At 54.1% G+C, this 7,786-nt stretch overlaps 1 long non-coding RNA gene across 1 annotated transcript; it reads left to right on the top strand.

The window, feature by feature from the left end:
* Nucleotides 1-403: 403 nt before the first annotated feature.
* LOC129715892 (uncharacterized) lies at nt 404-4,947 on the top strand. The gene is made up of 3 exons (XR_008726565.1): nt 404-1,815; nt 3,579-3,681; nt 4,937-4,947. It is a non-coding gene; the product is annotated as an uncharacterized LOC129715892 (long non-coding RNA).
* Nucleotides 4,948-7,786: the final 2,839 nt, after the last annotated feature.

The raw sequence follows: 7,786 nt of genomic DNA, 5'->3' as shown, positions 1-7,786 counted from the left end.
AAGGGGATCAGGGGGTATGGAGAGAAGTCAGGTACGGGATACTGAGTTGGATGATCAACCGTGATCATATTGAATGGCGAATGGTCCAGGCTCGAAGGGCCGAATGGCCTACTCTGAGTGCCTTCACCTAAGTTTCTGCTGTTTCGATGTGTGTTGGCCGCAGCTCCAGGATGTCGGTTGCACTAACCGGGCTGTGGACGGCGACCCCCTGAAGGCATCGAACAGCCCCGCTCTGTTCCTCCGCTGGTCCCTGTCCAGCCCGCCCCGCCGCTGCTGGAGCTCCGGTCGATCCCTGGAGGAACATCATCCGAGTAGGGCCTCCATGTGGGGAGGGCATGGGTGACTCGAATAATAGTCGTGTCCTCACCTTGTAAAGCGCTGAAGACGGTGCATCCCTGCAGTGAGACATGGGCATCACACGCCTCAGCACTGGTGAGTAAGGCAAGGCAGCGCCTTTACCACCTCAGGCAATTGAGGAAATTCAGAGTGTCTCCGAGGATCCTCCAGTGCTTCTACGCAGCGGCGGTGGAAAGCATCTTGTCCGGGAACATTACCATCTGGTTCGGGAATTGCTCTGCCAAGGACAAGAAGGCTCTGCAGAGAGTAGTGCGTTCGGCCGAACAAACGCACTATGGGAACTTCACTCACCCCCCTGCAGGAACTATACAACAGGAGGTGCAACTCCAGAGCAATGGGAGACCCCTTCCACCCCTGCAACGGACTGTTCCAGCTGCTACGGTCAGGCAAACGCCTCCGTTGCCATGCAGTGAGGGCGGAGAGGTTGAGAAGGAGTTTCTTCCCAGAGGCAATTCGGACTGTAAACGCCTTTCTCACCAGGGACTAACTCTACTGAACGTTTTTCCTTCTATTATTTATTATGTAAAATAATATGTGTGTTATGATTGTGTTTATAATTTGTTTGGTTGTTTTGTTGTTCCGCGAGCATTGCCACTTTCATTGCCACTTTCATTTCACTGCACATCTCGTATGTGTATGTGACAAATAAACTTGACTTGACTTGACTTGACCGTGCCCTCTTCCCCCACATAAAAACACCAAAAAAACACACTTTTACATAACTAAATAAACAGAAAAACAAAAAGATGTAGGTGGAGGCCACCGGAAGTACAACACGTTTTTAACATATTTTTAAGGCGGAGATAGATTGTTGATCAGTCAAGTCAAGTCAAGTTTATTTGTCACATACACATACGAGATGTGCAGTGAAATGAAAGTGGCAATGCTCGCGGAACAACAAAACAACCAAACAAATTATAAACACAATCATAACACACATATTATTTTACATAATAAATAATAGAAGGAAAAACGTTCAGTAGAGTTAGTCCCTGGTGAGATAGGCGTTTACAGTCCGAATTGCCTCTGGGAAGAAACTCCTTCTCAACCTCTCCGCCCCCACCGCATGGCAACGGAGGCGTTTGCCTGACCGTAGCAGCTGGAACAGTCCGTTGCAGGGGTGGAAGGGGTCCCCCATTGCTCTGGAGTTGCACCTCCTGTTGTATAGTTCCTGCAGGGGGGTGAGTGAAGTTCCCATAGTGCGTTTGTTCGGCCGAACGCACTACTCTCTGCAGAGCCTTCTTGTCCTGGGCAGAGCAATTCCCGAACCAGATGCGGGTGATTAAGATGTGTCATCCCATCCGAATGAGATGGGTGGAATGAAACATGTCTGTGGTAAACCAAGTGATAAGGAGAGTTGGGACAACTGGCGAGCAGATGTAACGGCCTTTGTCTTTTCCCCAGGCGCTGAACATTACCACCCATGTACTGAAGTCAGGAGGGACATTTGTGGCAAAGGTTAGTGTTGTCGACATCCCACTCCCCCTCGCCCTCCTATATATATATATTTCGTGAAGGGCCTGTTTGTTTCCGCGCTGTGTATCTCTGAAGTAAAAAGGGAATAGTTGAAGCAGGGAGAGGAGGGCGAGAGTTTGGGGGCCTGGTTCAAGATGGCCAACTTTTGCCTCCTGTTTGGGGCCTGGTTCAAGATGGCCGACTTACGTCTCCTGTTTCCGCGCTGTATCTCTGAAGTAAAAAGGGAATAGTTGAAGCAGGGATTTGCCTCCTAGAAACATAGACATTAGGTGCAGGAGTAGAGGCCATTCGGCCCTTCGAGCCTGCACCATTCGCCATTCAATATGATCATGGCTGATCATCCAACTCAGTATCCCATCCCTGCCTTCTCTCCATACCCCCTGATCCCTTTAGCCACAAGGGCCACATCTAACTCCCTGTAGGCCAGCTCATCGTTGTTGCTGATGCTCATTGTATTCAACGCCTCCTTTGTTGCCGGCAACCCGCTTGGCAGAGAAACCGCACAGGATTGCCGCGGTGGGAGAGCGGACAAACTTGTTTGTTCTTTAAATTTATTTTGATTAGATCGTGTGGTAAAGAAAGCTTTTGGTGTGCTGGCCTTCATAAATCAGAGCATTGAGTATTGAAGCTGGGGTGTAATGTTCAAATTGTACAAACATAGAAATTAGGTGCAGGAGTAGGGGCCATTCGGCCCTTCGAGCCTGCACCATTCGCTATTCAATATGATCATGGCTGATCATCCAACTCAGTATCCCATCCCTGCCTTCTCTCCATACCTCTGATCCCCTTAGCCACAAGGGCCACATCTAACTACCTCTTAAATATAGCCAATGAACTGTGTGTGGCCTCGACTACCCTCTGTGGCAGAGAGTTCCAGAGATTCACCACTCTCTGTGTGAAAAAAGTTCTTCTCATCTCGGTTTTTAAAGGATTTCCCCCTTATCCTTAAGCTGTGACCCCTTGTCCTGGACTTCCCCAACATCGGGAGCAATCTTCCTGCATCTAGCCTGTCCAACCCCTTAAGAATTTTGTAAGTTTCTATAAGATCCCCTCTCAATCTCCTAATTTCTAGAGAGTATAAACCAAGTCCATCCAGTCTTTCTTCATAAGACAGTCCTGACATCCCAGGAATCAGTCTGGTGAACCGTCTCTGTACTCCCTCTATGGCAAGAATGTCCTTCCTCAGATTAGGAGACCAAAACTGTACGCAATACTCCAGGTGTGGTCTCACCAAGACCCTGTACAACTGCAGTAGAACCTCCCTGCTCCTAGACTCAAATCCTCTATGGCAATAATGTCCTTCCTCAGATTAGGAGACCAAAACTGTACGCAATACTCCAGGTGTGGTCTCACCAAGACCCTGTACAACTGCAGTAGAACCTCCCTGCTCCTAGACTCAAATCCTTTTGCTATGAATGCTAACATACCATTGGCTTTCTTCACTGCCTGCTGCACCTGCATGCCTACCTTCAATGACTGGTGTACCATGACACCCAGGTCTCGCTGCATCTCCCCTTTTTCCTAGTCGGCCACCGGCTAGCTGGCGAGAGTTTGGGGCCTGGTTCAAAATGGCCGACATTTGCCTCCTGTTTGGGGCCTGGTTCAAAATGGCCGACTTTTGCCTCCTGTTTTGGGGCCTGGTTCAAAATGGCCGACATTTGCCTCCTGTTTCCGCGCTGTGTCTCGATCGATCGCTGATCTGGTGATTCCCGTTCTAACTCCCTCCGATTCCTCCTCTGCTCCAGATATTCCGGGGGAAAGACGTCACCCTTCTCTACTCACAGCTGAGACTCTTCTTCCAGCGGGTGACCTGTGCAAAGCCTCGCAGCAGCCGGAACTCCAGCATCGGTGAGATTGGTGGCCGGGCAAACGGGCTCACCCTGGTCCCAAAGGTGGCCTGACCAGCAGCAGTTGTACAGGGCCCTGGTGAGACCACACCTTGAGTATTGCGTACAGTTTTGGTCTCCTAATCTGAGGAAGGACATCCTTGCCATAGAGGATTTGAGTATAGGAGCAAGGAGGTTCTACTGCAGTTGTACAGGGTCTTGGTGAGACCACACCTGGAGTATTGCGTACAGTTTTGGTCTCCTAATCTGAGGAAAGACATTCTTGCCATAGAGGATTTGAGTCTAGGAGCAGGGAGGTTCTACTGCAGTTGTACAGGGTCTTGGTGAGACTACACCTGGAGTATTGCGTACAGTTTTGGTCTCCTAATCTGAGGAAAGACATTCTTGCCATAGAGGGAGTACAAAGAAGGTTCACCAGACTGATTCCTGGGATGGCAGGACTTTCATATGAAGAAAGACTTGATAGACTCTCTCCCTCTCTCTCCCCATCTCTCCCTCCCTCCCTCTCCCTCCCCTCTCTCCTCCTCCCCCCCCCCTCCCCTCTCTTCCCCCCTCTCTCTCTCTCCCCCTCTCTCTCTCTCCCCCTCTCTATCCCACTCCATCTCTCTCCCCCCTCCTCTCCCTCTCCTCCTCTCCTCCCCCTCTCTCTCCTCCCCTCTCCTTACAAAATTCATAAGGGGTTGGACAGGCTAGATGCAGGAAGATTGTTCCCGATGTTGGGGGAAGTCCAGGACAAGGGCCACACACACACACACAGTTTACGGATAAGGGGGAAATCTTTTAGGACTGAGATGAGATGAAGAAAACATTTTTTTTCCCCACACACAGAGAGTGGTGAATCTGTGGAACTCTCTGCCACAGAGGGTAGTCGAGGCCACACACAGTTCATTGGCTATATTTAAGATGGAGTTAGATGTGGCCCTTGTGGCTAAAGGGATCAGGGGGTATGGAGAGAAGGCAGGTACGGGATACTGAGTTGGATGATCAGCCATGATCATATTGAATGGCGAATGGTGCAGGCTCGAATGGCCTCTACTCCTGCACCTAATTTCTATGTTTCTATGAGATGAGAACATTTTTTTCCCACACAGAGAGTGGTGAATCTGTGGAATTCTCTGCCACAGAGGGTAGTTGAGGCCACACACAGTTCATTGGCTATATTTAAGAGGGAGTTAGATGTGGCCCTTGTGGCTAAGGGGATCAGGGGGTTAGATGTGGGAGGGGTGACTGCAACTGATGTGTTTTATTTATTCCAGAGGCGTTTGTGTTCTTTTTGTCAAAGTTTACTCCCCACCCAATGATATGTTCCCACATGTCCCCAACCCACTACTGTACCACTACTTTATGGTAGTGGGAGTGGGTGAGGAGGGGAGGGTAGGGGGTGAGGAGAGGGAGGGGGGATGGGTGGGGAGTAGGGGGGGGGAGGGTGGGTGAGTGTAGGAGAGGGGGTGATTTGGAGGGAGGGGAGGAGGGGGGGTTAGGAGGGGAGGGGCTATTATGACGGGGGGAGGAGGGGGGGAGGGGGACGGGAAGGGTTGGGGGAGAGTGGGAGATTGGGTAGGGGGAGGGTGAGGGGGGGAGTGGTGGAGGGGTGGGATGGTGAAGGGTGGAAGTGTAGATCGAGTAGATTAGGGGAGGCCATTTGGGTGAGCGAGAGCAACTTTGCTGTGTTCACGTTTACTCCCAGGGTGGTATGGACTGTTTTGTCATTGGTCGTGCCTCCAATAAAAAATACCCCCCCCAGGTGAGGGAGAGGAGGGGGAGGGAGGGGGATATAGAGGAGGAGAGGAAGGGTGGAGGAGGACGAGGGTGGTAGAGGGTTTGGGGCCTGGGGAAAGGTTGAGGGATCGGTTTTGAAGGAGGGATGTAGGAAGTGGAAGGGGAGGGGAAAATAGTGTAGGTGAGGTGGTTGAGGTATAGGGTGTACCACGAGAAGGGGGGTGAGGGAGGTGAGGGAGGGGAGTGGGAGAAGGAAGGGGGAGGTGGTGTAAGTGTGAGGGAGTGTGAGTGGATGGAGTGGAGGAAGGGGGTGGGGAGTGAGGAGAAAGGGGGATAGGTGGGGTTAGAGGGGAGGTGTGAGGGAGCAGAGAGAGGAAGGGGGGAGAGGTGAGGGAGGTTTGAGGAGTAGAGATAAGGGGGAGAGATGAGATAAGGGAGGAAGGAGGGGATTTTGAGAAGGGAGGAAGAAGGAGGGGGGGGTGACGGGGGAGGAGAGGGTATGGGTGGTGAAGGACTTTTGTTGTGGAGAGAGATCAAGTCAAGTTTATTTGTCACACACACATACGAGATGTGCATGTGAAATGAAAGTGCAGAGAGATGAGAAGGAGGGGAGGTTAGAAGAGATGGAGGGGGGGGGGCGCTTCTCTCCCCCTCGGGCGTTTCCTTTCCCCCTCTCCCCCTGCCCGCTGTGGAAGGAACGGAGGGAGGGAGGCGGGAAGGGGCAACCACTATAACCACCTCCTCCTATCACTCGCCCCCCCTCCCCCCCCCTCTCCACATACACACAGACTTGAACACCAGCTTGGAGGACCAAAACCGGTTGATTGTGCCGTTCCTGGCCTGCGGTGACCTGAGTGGCCTACGACTCGGACAAGACCTACCTACCCCCTGCAGGTAGCACCCCCAATCTCCCCCCCCCCCCCTCTCCCATCCCACCCCCCCCCCTCAGCTCCTCACCTCCTCCCCCACCCTGTCCCACACACACGCAACAACCTCGACACCACCCCTTCCCCCACCCCCCCCTCTCTTGCCGTGAGGCCTCTCTCTCCTACCCCCCCCCCCCTCCATTCAGCTCTGCACCCCCCACCCCCCCCCCATCACCACAATGTTTGACTCTGCCTTTACTGCATTTACTTCCCCCTCCTCCTCCCTTCCCCCTTCCCCTTATGCCTCCCCTCCCTTTCCCCCATCTCTCCCCCTCCCACCCCCCTCTCCCCGCCCCTCCTTCCCTCTCCCTCTCTCCCCCATCTCTCCTCTCCTCTCTCCCTCCTCCCTCTCCCCCCCCTCTCTCTCCCCTCTCCCCCTCTCGTCCCCTTCCTCTCTACCTCCTCCTGTCCCCCCTCTCTCCTCTCCCCCTTCCTCTCCCCCTCCTCCCTTCCCCCATCTCTCTCCTCCTTCCCCTTATCTCTCCCGCTCCTGCCCCTTCCTTCCCCTCTCCCCCCCCAACCTCATTCACTCCCCCCTCCCCTCCTTCCCCCATCTCAAATCCTCCTTTCCCTCCTCTCCCTCCCCCCTCCCTCCCTCCGCTCTCCTCCCCTTCCTTTCCCCCCTCCTCCTACCCCCTCGATCCTTTCCCCATCTCTCCTCCCTTTCTACCTCCCTCTCTCCTCCTCCCCTCCTCCAACCTTCTCTCCCTCCCTCCCCTCCTCCTCCTTTCCACCCCTCCCCTCACCCCCTCCTCCTCTCTCCCCATCCTGCTCTCCCCTCTCTCTCCTTCTCCCCTCTCCTCTCTCCCCCTCTTCTCCGCCGCCAAGCCCCTTTCTTCCTTTTCCTCTCCCCCCCCTCCGCCATTTCCCCCTCTCTCCTCCTTCCCCTTATCTCTCCCCTCTCCTCCCCTCATCCTTCCCCCTTCTCTCTCCCCTCCTTCCTTCCCCTCATCTCCTCTCTCTCCTTTTCCCTTCCCCCCCTCTCCTCTCCCTCTCCCCCTCCCTCTCTCTCTTTCTCCCCCCCCTCTCTTCCTCTCCCTCCTCTCCCCTCTCCCCTTCCTCCGCCCTTCCACCCCTCCCCTCTTTCCCCCTTCCTTCCTCCCCACTCCTCCCTTTTACCCCTCTCTCTCCTCCTTCCCCCTCTCTTATCCCCTCTCCTCTCCTCTCTCTCCCCCCTTCCCCTCTCCCTCTCCCCTCCTCCCTCCGCCCCTCCCCTCTCCACACTCCTCCCATTCCCTTCCCCCTCTCTTTCCCTCCTTCCCCTTATCTCTCCCTCTTTTTCCCCTTCCTTCCCCCTCTCTCCCCCCTCCTCTTACCCCCTGCCCTCTCTAACCCTTTCCCACCTCTCCTCCCGTTCTAAATCTCCCTCCTCCCCTTCCCCTACGCCCCTCCTCACTCCTCCTCCCCACTCCCACCTTCTCTCCTCTCCTCCCCTACCCTCCTCCTTCCCCCCTCCCACAC

The sequence above is a fragment of the Leucoraja erinacea genome, unplaced genomic scaffold, assembly GCF_028641065.1.
Source record: "Leucoraja erinacea ecotype New England unplaced genomic scaffold, Leri_hhj_1 Leri_1483S, whole genome shotgun sequence".
Lineage (NCBI taxonomy): Eukaryota > Metazoa > Chordata > Chondrichthyes > Rajiformes > Rajidae > Leucoraja > Leucoraja erinaceus.
The sequence above is the reverse complement of the archived record's forward strand: the minus strand, read 5'-3'. Positions and strand labels throughout refer to the sequence as shown.